The sequence below is a fragment of the Spermophilus citellus genome, assembly GCF_964194105.1.
Source record: "Spermophilus citellus genome assembly, chromosome: 18".
Taxonomy (NCBI): domain Eukaryota; kingdom Metazoa; phylum Chordata; class Mammalia; order Rodentia; family Sciuridae; genus Spermophilus; species Spermophilus citellus.
The window spans coordinates 13862299-13877860 of NC_138200.1; positions in this window are offsets into that span (position 1 = coordinate 13862299).

Genomic DNA, 15562 nt, shown 5'->3' on the forward strand with positions numbered 1-15562 from the left:
CCTCCTGCCTCTGCCTCCTGAATCAAGGGGATTATGGGTGTGCACCACCACATCTGGCAAGCCAGAAAACTTTTCACTCAGAGGTTCTTTAGCATCAGAAATTTCATGAATATTAGGACCACAGTCCTAGGATCAAAACTTTAGCTTTGAAGATCACTGGTCACTGAATCATGGTCTCTTTAAATCAAATAGAAATACCAAAAATATTATGTAAGTGTTATGAGGTGAAGAAAAAAATACAGTCACTGACTCACTTGTCAATCAGTTTCTCAAAATCCAAAGACAAATTCACCAGACTCGCTCACGTGCGTTCTCTCTCTCTCTCTCTCTCTCTCTCTCTCTCTCTCTCTCTCTCTCTCCCCCTCCCCCACCTTATACCCCACGCATGTTTCTCTCTCGTACCCCTTTCTGCAACACCTACTCCAGAGGTCCTGGAATGTAGGACTTTATATTTATTTCCAAAGAGCAATCCTTGCTTGCAATCATGAATAACAGAACTGCAAATTGGTACAAGTTCAGAAGACAGCAACGCAACCATATTTGCCTAAATTTCATGAGAACATTCCCTTTGACTGTGGAACTTCATTGCTTCTAGTCACATCTCCTATGTATACTTGAAAATGTGCAAAATGATTTCTGTGTAGTTACTCATCACAGGGTTGTTGTTCACATAGTAAAAAAACTAGAAACAACCAAAATGTTCATCAAAGGATACTGGATAAGTAAATTATGATCCATCCATTCAACGAAATATGTTCATCAGAATATCAGCCAAAAATATGAGAATTTAAGGAAGGGACTATTTACAAATTTGAGGACAGTGTTGAAGGACATCTACAAGATGTCAAAGCACTCTGTGACTTACAAGGAGACATTGCCATCCCTAGGCCTTAAGGTGTAGTGAGAGGGGGCAATTTCTGAAACTGAGACCGGTTCTGTAGGGGTAAAAGAAAGTCCCCCATTTGCAGTCTGTTCTGGCAGAGGACTTCAACTACCACCACTTCAGAGTCCAGCAAAAAGGAAGCTACAGAACAAATAATCTGCTATTGCTCTCCTCTCAACCGTCTATTGGCGAAATTCAAACAAGAGTAGAGCTCAAGGGAGCTGGGGTGATAGCATTCCTTTCACCCTTCAAAAAGTCGGACCTTGGTGGAGAGTGGAGAGAGCAGGACAAATAAAATATCCAACACATATGCCAAGCAACTGCAAAAATGATTGCAGAAAGGATGCCTTTTCCAAAATATTCTACCCAGTGAACAAAGCCAGAGGCAGAAAAGCAATGGACAATCCATAATACCATTCATCCAATCTGATTCTCCTCTCCTTCGAGGCATAGAGGAAACTGAACTTCCTGGATCTGTATCATTTAGTAAGGCCATGGGGCTATTTCTGGTTGGTAGGTGGCGAGTAGTAACGTGTGTGTGCTTTGAACCAGAGAATTTAATTGCTGACCCAAGACCTTCCAGCATCCTCTTGCTCCTGTGGAGGTGACCATGGCAGTACGTGATCAGATGGAGCCTAGGTAATCTCAACAAGCAGTCATGGACCACACACTTCAGATTTGAGTAATTAACTTTTTTTTTAATATTTATTTTTTTTTTAGTTCTCGGCGGACACAACATCTTTGTTGGTATGTGGTGCTGAGGATCGAACCCGGGCCGCACGCATGCCAGGCGAGCGCGCTACCGCTTGAGCCACATCCCCAGCCCAGTAATTAACTTTTGTTGTTAGACAAAAATTCAACCTCTGCTGACAGAGGCATGACTGGAAACGGAAAACATTAATACCCCCTGGGCAAGGTTAGTGGGTGGAACAGTTTTCACTTTAAATCACTTCGTACTTTGGGAATCTTGGATCATGTGAATGCATTACCTGTTTGAGAAGTGGGGTTGGGGAGGGGAGTTAAGCCTGCTTCCAAATTTAAGCCAGGAGAACAGCAGAGCATGACCAGCACAGTATTGACATGTATGTCACAGCTCACACAAGCTGAGGGACACTTTCCACTCACACAGGCTGAGGGACACTTAGTCAAAGTGATAGTGAGAGTCGTGATTAGCTGAGAATAACTAACATTCACAGAACTCGAAGTGTGTACATGTTTAATGTGTTTGTCCAGCCAATCCTGTCAATATCCCTCTAAAGTAAATACTCTTACATCCATCTTCCAAATAATGACGTTCCAGTACAGAGATCAATCTGCCCAAGTTCATTCAACTAGCAAGTGGTGCCCTAGGCAGCTTGGTTCCAGAAGCTCAGCTCTTAACCACTATGTTTTCATCTCCCCGAAGCCCCCCAACACCGTGCCTGCCCCCCACCAGCATCTTTATTGCAGCAGTTTCCAATTTTGCACTTCCAAGGTTGGTGTATTCCCATATCTTTAACTATGGTTCCCAAACCATGACCTTAGCACAAAAGTAAGCTTGGGTCTAAAGATTTTCAACCTCAGCCTCAGCCTTTGTCTATGCCAGCTCCTTCTCACTAACTCTCAAGCCCTTTTTTTAAGGGAATTCTTTCCACATTCAGGAACTACACCCTATCATTTCAAGTGATAGTAGAAGTTCTAAAAACAATGAACTTCAAAAAGTAGAAGCTAAAATTTCAATTCTGAACAGGACGTTCCAGGTAGAGGCAGTGCAACACTCCTACTTCAACCAGTAGTAAAAGTCCTCACAACATTTTTATTTTTTTGAGAAATGACAAACTGTGGAAGAAAACAAGAACAAAATGAATAGGGATTCCCGAGGTGGAGTGTTCCTATTAGAAATTGTCTTTTCTCTTGGTGTTTTTCAAATCTATCTAGAATTCAAAATCAGACTTGGCCCATGGATCCACGCAGAGGATCTCTATTAGGGGGAAAAAAAACAGCAATGCTTCTTTAGAAACACAGAGATGGTATGACAAGTTAGAAATCTGGGGGAACTCAAACATAAAATCAATGTTTCACAGGGAACATTTGCTGAATTCAGAGATCAAGGCAAAAGGATTGGGAACTAGCCTAACAGCAATTTTAGAAGTGAACTCTCATGTATTCTTGTAATATACAAAAAATTAAAATATCACTATAGGGAAGGGTTCTACCTCAAACACTCAACTTAGATGGCTACATATCTAAACACAAATATTCCAACTGAGAGTATTAATGCAGAAATTCAGGGCTTAAGTTGGTGGAAACCTTTCAGATGATGATCAAAAGCCCAAGGTTTAGAATGAGATGCCTAGTGAACCTGGATGAAACAACAGTAAACTCAGTATTACTAAAACTGGAAATCTAGTTTCAACACAGATCAATTACTAATCACATTAATAAGATCCACTCTTCCTCCTATCTGCCTAGAAGACAAAATGTGAAATCCTCTCTAATGGTAGCTAAAATCATCCAATGTGTATCATCAATTCATTTATTTATAATATCTGTCAGGATAAAAATAGATAGATATATGAAGAGGGAGAATGAACTTGGTAATTTTAAGGGGGAAACAAAACTAGACTAAAAAAATAAAAAGCAGACCTATAGTGCTGGGGTTGTGGCTCAGTGGTAGAGCATTTGCCTGGCATATGTGAGGCACTGGGTTCAGTTCTCGGCCCTGCATATAAATAAATGAATAAACTAAAGGCCCATCAACATCTAAAAAAAAATTTTAAAAAGCAGACATATAAGCAACCCAAATAAGTAGTATAATGTGGCTTTAATAAAAGTGGTGAGGAAAATATGGAGAAATGAATAAAAAATTAAAGATTTCAAAAGATAATTAGAATTCACAATTCTTTGTATTGATTCAAATTATCTCCTGGCATCATTTCCTTTCAACCTAAAGAATTTCCTTTAGTGCTCCTTGTAAGGCAAGACTGCTATCAATGAATTCTCTCAGTTTTGTTTATCTGGCAACATCTTTCACTTACATTGTTGGATGTCGCGACCCCCTTGCCCGCAAGGAAGACGCAACACCGGGAATCTTCTTACAGCTGTTTATTCAAGCTCTCGAGAGTTCTTCTTCCCCCGGAAGCCCCTCCCAGCCTTAATAAAGTATCCGAACACCCAATGTGAAGCTGCCACGTGGAGCTTTCTCATAGGGTGTCAAAGAACCAAGTGCCAACTCTCCCAAAGAAGGAGTTGTTTGTCACAGACCACAACGAGGCCGGCGCCATCTTGTAATGGCGACCGGTCTGAAGAAACGGCTCACCACAGTTCCCCCTTTTGTTTTCTAAAAACAACACAGGCGAGAGTAGAGGTCCTATCCCACTGTGCAGAAGTGGCTGCATAGTATGGCTCAGCACATACTTATATATTTCTTGCAGATAGAATGGAAAGTTACCAGTAGGCGGGAGCAAGGGCGGGGGGAGACAGAAAGTTCTTGTTAACTCATACCAAGCCTTCAACCAGGAACCTTATCGGACCCAAGCAGGTCAAGACGTTCCCACATGACCGTTATAGGCTGAATAATATGAAAACAGACACCACAAGTCCTTCAAGGCCTGGTGAGCTGCCTCAAGGCCTTGTGAGCTGGCCTCTTTGACATGCACAACAAGAAACCAGGGCTGGATCCAAGCCCTGGGGGCCGGGGGGAGTCCGTGCCAGCAGTTCCCCCTCTTTTGTTTGTGGCACGTCAAAGGGAATCAAGTAGCCCCTGTCTTAGGTCGTTCACTGTCCTTACAGTGCTTACCCGTCTTTGGGGAGGCCCCATTCCCCTGTCTTAGGTTGCAGTGCAAGCGTGAAAGTTGCCCGTCTCTGGGTACTACAAGATCAGCTCGTTGTTGCCAAGGCGTTTAGTGGTATCTATTCAGCCAGTCATTATTAGGTCTTTAATTGGTTCCGGTTCAACAGGGCATAGAGTCAGAGGAGAGGAATAATAAAAATAAGGAAGAAAAGGGGGCAAAAGGAGAAAGGCATGAAGCAGGAATCATTGTAGAAAAATCATCTTCGAATTGGTCGGAGACAAACTTCAGTAAGATCATCTTTGGTTTGTAGGCGTTGATAATGGACCTGTATTGGCTTAGAAGTCAGAATGTTAATTTGGTCTTTAATAAATTGTGTCATTCTCTTGACAAGGCAGGGGCCTACAGCAGCTACAAGAAGGAGACCGAAAAGCGGTCCCATTACAGTGGACATCAAAGGAGTCAGCCATGGGGTATTTTTAAACCATTGTTCAAACCATCCTTGTTGTGCTTCAAACTCCTTTTGTCTTTTAGCCAATCTTTCCGTGACCTTTTCTATAGTTTTAGGATTACCCCAGTGTGATCTGCATAAGCATAACACTGTTCCTATAAAGCTATACATAGTTCTCCTTCCCTTACGAACAATAAATCTAGTCCCCTCCTATTTTGTAACACAACTTTTGAGAGGGAGGTGAGGGACTTTTCCAAGGCGGTAATTGATTTGGCCATGGCTGTTAAATCCTCATTCATAGCCATTTGTAGATTTAGTAATTGACCTCCCTGGACATAGGTGGCTGTCCCTGTTCCTATTCCGGTTGCTATTCTGCCTATGCCCAGTAGGAGGGCAATAGTCATAGTTATGGGTTCTCTGGGGAGCCGAGTATGTCCCTCAAGGTGTCCCAGGGTGTAGTCTGACCCATGATAAGATATCCTCGGCCATAGTTGTACCAACAGACAGAAATCAGTAGTTGTATTTAAGACTGCCATGGAAACACAGGGAGTTAACCCAGTATTGCAAGCAAAATAGGACCCTTTGGGACCCCACAAATAATCAGATTGAGATTGATTTATTGGTCGGGTGATGTTGTAGAGATGTTGGTGTGAAAGCGGTACCTTTCCCAAGCAAACCCCTTGTCCCATGACCTCCGTGATAGTTAACTTACAGCTGGGCAGAGAATAACATTTAGGATCTGTAGTGGTATTAGAGGATAAATTAGACAGTATTGCTACCCCCTCATAATAGGGCGGCCTGGAGGTCAAGTATAGCCAGCAATCTTGGGTCCTGTTAGGATTAGTGGCCTTGAGAGCGAAAAAAGCTCCTCGGACCAAATTAAGAAGACGATCTCCAGTTCCAGGGTGTATGGGCTCAGGGGTATAATCAAAGGTTTGATAGCCCATAGTTATTGTTTGACCACTGGGGGAAGGTTTTAATGTTGGGGCTATGGGCTGTTTGGGTCTAGATGAGGCCTTTTGGTCTCCGAGCACCTGATTAGGTCCTATTAGACTTCCAGTAGGCTGTTCTGTGGTCAATTTGAGCCGAAAAAGCAGGCCAGGATTGTACTGTCCGGGGGTGTAAATACTCAGCCCCCAGAGATATCCTTAAGTCCAATCTGGTTGTTGTCTTCCATTGGAAGTAAACTGAATAGTAATATTTGTTTGCCAGAAATGGGCATAGTCATTCCTAGGTGAATTCTTAAGTCAATACCCATTACTAGAGGTTTCACATCCCCAGGAGGCACAATAATAGGCCTTAGGTCCCTGGCAGCATCTATATATTTTCCCCTCCTTTATTTTTTGTAGATAAATTTTTAAATGTTGATGGGCTCGTTCCACAATAGCTTGTCCCTGGGGGTTATAAGGAATACCTGTTTTGTGTTCAATCTCCCATTGGGTGCAGAACCGTTGAATTGTTTGGCTTATATATGTGGGTCCATTGTCTGTTTTGAGACAACGTGGACTGCCCATGCAAGAGAAAGCTGTTAAGAGATGTCCAATAACATCTTTGGCCTTTTCTCCAGTGTGTAATGTAACAAAGATATAGCCAAAGTATGTATCAATAGAAACATGTACAAAAGACAGCTTACCAAAACTAGGGAAGTGGGTAACATCAGTTTGTCAGATATCATTGGGGTGTAAGCCTCTAGGATTAACACCCAAACTGGGGAAATGAAGAAATGGAGCACATACTGGGCACAGGGAGACAATTTGTAAAGCTTGATCACGCGAGCATCCTGTGCGGAAGCGTAAAGATTGTGAATTCAGATGGAATTTAGCATGGAGTTGTGAGGCCTCATCATACTTGGTTATAGTGTATACTAGGCCCATATTATGAGTGGCAGCATCTGCTTTAGCATTACCTTCCGCCAGAGGCCCAGGAAGCTCCGAGTGTCCTCGGATATGTCCAATGAATAAAGGATCTCGTCTAGCCCAAACAAGGAGCTGAACCGTTTGTAATTGTTCCATGATAGTGGATTGCCTGCCAATATAAGGGGCTGTTTTAATAACTGAGGCTAACTTAGCAACATAGAGACTATCAGTATACACATTAAGTGGGATGGAATTGTATAGTTTAAGGGCCATAATTAGAGCCTCAACTTCTGATCTTTGGGCAGACAGTTTAGGAACAGGGTGTCAAATTACTTGAGATCCATCAAAAACAACAGCAAACCCCCCTTTTTGCTCCGTCTGTATAAACAGTTTGAGCTCCCGAAATAGGCTCTCTTTTAATAATTTTAGGAAAAATGATAGGACATCTCTTAAGGCCTTCTAGAAGTTTATGTCGGGGAAAGTGATTATCAATTTTACCTTTGAAAGTACAAAGAAAAAGACACCAAAGATCATGTGTTTGTTGTAATTTTAAAATCATATCTTGGGTATAAGGTTGAATGAGAATGTCAAGAGTCTTTTTAAATAGTGCATCACCCAAATATTTGGCTTTCCAGAGCAGATTTATCACCAGTTCATAAAAGGGAGTTATCACCCGAGAGTTAGAAGCAGGTAAATGGACCCAATAGATGGGACTAGTCTGTCAAAACACTCCAGTAGGAGTTAATTTTGATGGCAGGATTATAAATGATAGGGGTATAGAATAATCTATCTGGGTAACCTGCATCTCTTGTAAGGCTGTTTCTATTAACCTGAGTGCCTTCAAGGCTTTTGGAGTAGGTTTTCGCAGGGAGGTGGGTGAGGGGCCTCCTCTCAAAAGGTCATACAGGGGTTTAAGTTAGTAGTTTAATATACTTAATGTTTAATCAACAATGTGAATTTATTTACCAAAATTAATCCCTATCTTAAACAGTAAGAATTGTTAGGCAACAAGGATCTTTCTGTAAAGAAATAAACTCACATTCCAATAGGTGTTTGTCATGTCAAAATATGGACAAAATTTTAGCTCACATTAGTATGGTTAAATTAGGAAAATAAACTGAAATATCTTTAAGTTAATTATAGTCAGTTTAGTATATGAAATTTTTTCTCTCTTTTTTGTTTAGATAACAATATAAAAATCTTTTTACTTAGGGAAATGAATAGAAAGACCTTATTTTACCCAAAGATGATTTCTTTCTTCTTCTTAGGATCCATGTGTGCTTTGTCTTTGTTGGAACATCTTGTTCTTTAAAAAAAATACACTTTGGAACAATTTCTGAAAACCTTAGGATCCATAAACAAATTATTATACTTTGATAAGAAATATCAATGAAAATATAGTTAAAACCCTTAGATATTTTGTAGAAATAATTATAATAATTTATCATCTTATGAGTTTAAACAGTAACTTTGAGAAGGAGAAACTACGTGATTGCATTTTCACTTAAAAGCAAATTTACAGTAAACACATTTATCTCAAATATCTGTAACTGAAAAGGCAGAGTATCTGATAAATGTAAATATAAAACATAAATTATGGGTTTCCTGTTGAAGAAAAACAATTAGGCAAATATATATTAATTAATCAATTAGGCATGTGCTAATTAATTTATAGATTAACAAATATAGGTTATTTAAATATCTAAAAAATATATATTAAGAATAAGAACTTAACTTATAATTGTATTAACTTTATGTAACCACGTGGTCTTAAAATATTTGGATCCATGTTAATTTATTTTTAACTAGGAGTGCACTCTTCTATGTGACGTCACTTGATGTACTGAAATAAGATCCTTGAGTATACATTTTTATTTTTATAGTTAGCAATTAGAATAAGGATTTTTTGGTCATCACAGGAACCTTGCCGGCTTGTTCCTGTGGCAAGCAAATGCATCCTCATAACTTCCAAAATTAAAAGTAAAATATAAAGAAGCATATTTGATATCTCTCATCAATAGAACATTATTTAGTAACACAACTACAGAGAAAAGTCAGGTTATTTAACTTGGAACTAGCTTAAATTTAGGACTGTAACATAGAAAGCTGTGGAATTAAATTTTGTCTGAAAAAGATATCTTTTGTTAGCATTGATAGGCAGGCATGTTTCAAAAATATAGGCTCTGAGTAGCTCCGGTAGAAATCTGAAACACAGCAAAACAGGTCAGTGGCTGGAAGGCGGGACTAGAAGTCCTGTCTGAGTGACTGTGGAAGAACCAATCGGCAGCCCCCAAAAGTGTGGGAGGTGGGACCAGGAAGCCGCTCTTCTGGCTAGGCACCCCATGGTTACCATGGTGATGCAAGCAACATGGAGTCCGCTGCTCATTTTGGAGGCAAAAGTTCCCCAAGGTTTCCTAGCCGATTGCATTTTGTTTGATTTTGTCTGCATTTTTCCCCGCCTGGCCAAGATCTTACTGCGGTAGCAGCTTGTTCTGTCTCTGGACCGCCCCGTACACTCTGGCTTCCGGGGCCCGGGGTGGGCCCCTGTTCCCGTTTCCCGGCTGCAGTGGGCGTCCCTGAGCATCAAACTTGGAATTACGCTCGCTGCTGTAGCTATCTGAGCATAGACCCCAGGACCATAATTAATTTGCTGATTTATGATAGCATATTGTCCTGAGCCTGTTAAAATTTCAAGGTTACACTGTGGGAAGCCGGCGTCCTGATTGACTCAGGCTAGCTCACGACACCTCTCTTGATTTTCACTTGTCCACAACAACAACAACAACAACAAAAAAAAAAATCCCTCCGGACAATACAGCCCTGCAAAGTTGTTGCCAGTCACTAGGTGTCAGCTGATTGGCAGAGAAAAACTCGAAGAGAGTCAATGTAAAGGGGGCATGGGGTCTGTAATTAGTAATTGCCTCCTTTAGTTGTTTAATGTCCTTAAAGGCTAAAGAAACATACACTCTGGCCGGCTGTCCATCGGCATCCAGGTTTTCAATTACTGGAAAAGTTTGGGATATCTTAGGCTGCCACTGAACACCCCCCCTGCCTTCTGGGGTTGTCCTCGTTCCAATCGGGGTTATAAGGAGGGAGCGCAACAGGGATCGGGGCCGTAGATGCTTTAAATCTTGACTTCTTCATTCGACCCTCCAGTTCCTCTATCTCCCTTTCCAGTTCCTCCTCCTGCCAGCTGTTACCATGGAGCCCAGTTAGTAACTCCCTTATCTTAGAAATGTACTCAGCACTGTGAAGCCCAGCTCAAGGCCAGAGGCCTTGTTACATATTTGTGTGAAAAACTAGTAAGGGAGTGTCTAGCGCCTGGAGTGCTGATCTTTTCAGACAGTAGCCAAATAAAACAGGACACAGCAACAAAAGAAACACAGAAAACAAAAGTGAAAGTACACAGTGCAGCTGCAATAAAATATGAGGCTCTCTCTTTCTTAGTAGAGGAGCTGATTCCGCTTTGGTCGCGGGTCCCACTAACCGGGACTATCAGGTCCCGCCCACCGGGACTATCGGGTCCCACTCACCGGGACTGTGGGGTCCCACTTACCGGGACTGTTCAGTGCACCACCTCTGACGACTTGCAAGTTTTGATTTTCCCGGGTCTCGGCACCACTTGTCGCGACCACCTTGCCCGCAAGGAAGACGCAACACCGGGAATCTTCTTACAGCTGTTTATTCAAGCTCTCGAGAGTTCTTCTTCCCCCGGAAGCCCCTCCCAGCCTTAATAAAGTATCCGAACACCCAATGTGAAGCTGCCACGTGGAGCTTTCTCATAGGGTGTCAAAGAACCAAGTGCCAACTCTCCCAAAGAAGGAGTTGTTTGTCACAGACCACAACGAGGCCGGCGCCATCTTGTAATGGCGACCGGTCTGAAGAAACGGCTCACCACAGTTGGAGGTAGTTTTTTTTTGCATATAGAATTTTATTCTTGTACAGGGTCAGAATCCAGGGGTGCTTAACCACTAAGCCACATCTTCAGCCCTTTTAATTTTCTGAGACAAGTTCTCACTAAATTGCTTAGGCCCTCACTAAATTGCTGAGGCTGTCTTTCAATGTGAGATCCTCCTGCCTCAGCCTCCCCAGCCACTGGGATTACAGGAATACGCCCCAGTTGTTTGTAGAATTCTTGATCCACGGGGGTGTTTTCCTTTCAGTTCTTTGAATGTCAACCCAATTACTTTCTGGCCTCCAGAGTTTCTGGTGAGAAGTCTGCTTTTTATCTTATTATAGTTTCCTTAATGTTGCAAATTAGATTTCTCTTGCTGCTTTCAAAATTTTCTCCTTGCCCTTGGCAGTTAACAGTTTGTTTATTTTATATGTGTGTGTGTGTGTGTGTGTGTGTGTGCACGTGCAAATCTCTTTAAATGTATCCTACTTGAAGTAAATTAGGATTCTTGTATGTATATATAATGTTTTCCATCAAATCTAGGAATTTTATAGTCATCATTTCTTCAAATATCTTTTTCTATCCCTTTCCTTCTGAGATTCTATGGTTTCCATTACATGTATATTAGTCTCCTCCTCCTCCTCCTCTTCTCCTCCTCCTCTTCTTATTCCTCTTCCTCTTCCTCTTCTTCCATCAGGTTGAATAATCTGTATCTACTTTCAAATTTCAAATTCACTTACTCCTTTTTCTGCTACCTTGTATCTTCTGTTGAGTCCCTCTACTGAATTTTTTCTTTCACTTATTAAACTTTTCAAGAACTCCAATTACTTCTTTTTTATAATTTCTCTTCATTGCTAATCTCTTTCTTATTATCATACTTTCCTTTAATTCTTCAAACATGGTTTCCTAAAGTTCTTTTAATAGCCATTTTGAGGTCTTTGTCTGCTGTGTCCAACATCTCTGTGCCCTGCAGAGAGAGTTCTTATCAAATGGTTGTTTTCACACTCCCGTTTCTCTGAATGTCTTAGAAGGTTTTGCTAATTCCTAGATATTTTATATTATATATTATAGCAACACGGGATTTTGATCTTTTTCCCTGAGGGTGGTTGTTGTTGTGAGTTTTGTTATTGGACCCAAGTCTGTCTGCTTGCAACTTGAGAGTCAACTCAGAAGATGAGAGTTCATAGGAAATAAATCACACTTATTCAAATAAATTGGCACTCTGAGAAGATGGGGGAGCTATCATCCCCAAAATAATGACCATCTTAGGAAACTCAGGTTTACAAAAGAGCTTTTATAGGGAGGGAAAGGAGGAGCAGAGAGGCAATGGGCAGGAAAAGCACATGCTGTGTTGTTCATCCAGGCTTGATAACCATCTCTGTCACACAGGGTATGTTTTACTTTCTCTTTTCTGCTGGGTCTTCCCTGTGATAATAATTGACCTTTATCTCCTAGACCAGTCCCTTTAATTCTTTATATAAAAACATTATTTCCCCCAAGTTAACCATTATTTATATTTCCTCTTTCAATTAAAGAACAGAATTGGTGTGTTGTGTATAATGTGTTAGGTGATGCACATTCTGGTGTTATCTGAAGGTCATCAGATGTTCTGAGTTTTTACTATTGGTAGTTGTTTTAATCAACTTTTTCTCCGGAACAAGACAGGGATGCCCTCTATCACCACTTCTATTCAATATAGTTCTCGAAACACTGGCCAGAGCAATTAGACAGATGAAAGAAATTAAAGGCATAAAAATTGGAAAAGAAGAACTTAAATTATCACTATTTGCAGATGACATGATTCTATACCTAGAAGACCTAGAAGACCCAAAAGGGTCTACAAAGAAACTACTAGAACTAATAAATGAATTCAGCAAAGTGGCAGGATATAAAATCAACACGCATAAATCACAGGCATTTCTGTATATCAGCGACAAAACTTCTGAAACGGAAATGAGGAAAAACACTCCATTCACAATATCCTCAAAAAAAATAAAATACTTGGGAATCAACCTAACAAAAGAGGTGAAAGATTTATACAATGAAAACTACAGAACCCTAAAGAGAGAAGTAGAAGAAGATCTTAGAAGATGGAAAAATATACCCTGTTCATGGATAGGCAGAACTAACATCATCAAAATGGCGATATTACCAAAAGTTCTCTATAGGTTTAATGCAATGCCAATCAAAATCCCAAAGGCATTTCTTGTAGAAATAGATAAAGCAATCATGAAATTCATATGGAAAAATAAAAGACCCAGAATAGCAAAAGCAATTCTAAGCAGGAAGTGTGAATCAGGCGGTATAGCGATACCAGATTTCAAACTATATTACAGAGCAATAGTGACAAAAACAGCATGGTACTGGTACCAAAACAGGCGGGTAGACCAATGGTATAGAATAGAGGACACAGAGACTAATCCACAAAGTTACAACTATCTTATATTTGATAAAGGGGCTAAAAGCATGCAATGGAGGAAGGATAGCATCTTCAACAAATGGTGTTGGGAAAACTGGAAATCCATATGCAACAAAATGAAACTGAATCCCTTTCTCTCGCCATGCACAAAAGTTAACTCAAAATGGATCAAGGAGCTTGATATCAAATCAGAGACTCTGCGTCTGATAGAAGAAAAAGTTGGCTCCGATCTACATATTGTGGGGTCAGGCTCCAAATTCCTTAATAGGTCACCCATAGCACAAGAGTTAATAACAAGAATCAACAAATGGGACTTAATTAAACTTAAAAGTTTTTTCTCAGCAAGAGAAACAATAAGAGAGGTAAATAGGGAGCCTACATCCTGGGAACAAATTTTTACTCCTTACACTTCAGATAGAGCCCTAATATCCAGAGTATACAAAGAACTCAAAAAATTAGACAATAAGATAACAAATAACCCAATCAACAAATGGGCCAAGGACCTGAACAGACACTTCTCAGAGGAGGACATACAATCAATCAACAAGTACATGAAAAAATGCTCACCATCTCTAGCAGTCAGAGAAATGCAAATCAAAACCACCCTAAGATACCATCTCACTCCAGTAAGATTGGCAGCCACTATGAAGTCAAACAACAACAAGTGCTGGCGAGGATGTGGAGAAAAGGGTACACTTGTACATTGCTGGTGGGACTGCAAATTGGTGCGGCCAATTTGGAAAGCAGTTTGGAGATTCCTGGGAAAGCTGGGAATGGAACCACCATTTGACCCTGCTATTGCCCTTCTCGGACTATTCCCTGAAGACCTTAAAAGAGCATGCTACAGGGATGCTGCCACATCGATGTTCATAGCAGCACAATTCACAATAGCTAGACTGTGGAACCAACCCAGATGCCCTTCAATAGATGAATGGATAAAAAAAATGTGGCATCTATACACAATGGAGTACTATACAGCAATTAAAAATGACAAAATCATAGAATTTGCAGGGAAATGGATGGCACTAGAGCAGATTATGCTTAGTGAAGCTAGCCAATCCCTAAAAAACAAATACCAAATGTCTTCTTTGATATAATGAGAGCAACTATGAACAGAGCAGGGAGGAAGAGTAGGAAGAAAAGAGTTAACATTAAACAGAGACATGAGATGGGAGGGAAAGGGAGAGAAAAGGGAAATTGCATGGAAATGAAGGGAGACCCTCATTGCTATACAAAATTACATATAAGAGGTTGTGAGGGGAATGGGAAAATAAACAAGGAGAGAAATGAATTACAGTAGATGGGGTAGAGAGAGAAGATGGGAGGGGAGGGGAGGGGGGATAGTAAGGGATAGGAAAGGTAGCAGAATACAACAATTACTAATAGGGCATTATGTAAAATTGTGGATGTGTAACCGACGTGATTCTGCAATCTGCACTTGGGGTAAAATTGGGGGTTCATAACCCACTTTAATCTAATGTATGAAATATGATATGTCAAGAGCTTTGTAATGTTGTGAACAACCAATAAAAAATAAATAAAGATATGAGGTGGATCCTGGAAAAAAAAAATCAACTTTTTCACTGCTGTGACTAAAAGACCTGACCAGAACAACTGAAGTAGAGGAAAAGCTTATTTGGGGAGTCACAGTTTCAGAGGTCTCAGTCCATGGACAGCAGGCTCCATTCCTTGGGGCTCCAGGTAAGGCTGAACATCATGGCAGTGTATGAGGGAAGCAGCTCACATGATGAGCAGAAAGCAGAAAGAGAGGTCTCCACTTGGCAGTTATAAAATATATACCCCAAAGCCATGCCCCCAATTCCTACCTCCTCCAGTCATACCCTACCACTTCAGTTACCACTCAGTTAATCCCTAGCAGGGGATTAATTCAGTTATTGGGTTAAGACTCTCACAAACCAAGCATTTCTCCTCTGAACCTTCTTACATTGTGTCACACACATGAGCTTTTGGGGTCACCTCACATCCCAACCTAACAGTAGTTTCTATGACTCATGTCTTTTTAGTTTATTTTCCCAGGAAGAGCTAACCTTGAAGTTCAATATACAAAACTAGGGAGGAAAGCTGAAAGCAACTTCTGTTGGAGAAGTTTTAAGCTTATAGATGATTCAATCACATGTGTTATCTACAACAAAACTAGTGGGAGATTAATAATATATTGCTCGGTTGTACAGCATCCAAAATTAGTGTCACTTAAAGTCAAATAAGTGCAAGTGAACATAGAGGGCTTACCTAGGTTTTCCCTCAGTTACAGTTTTGTTTGTTTACCT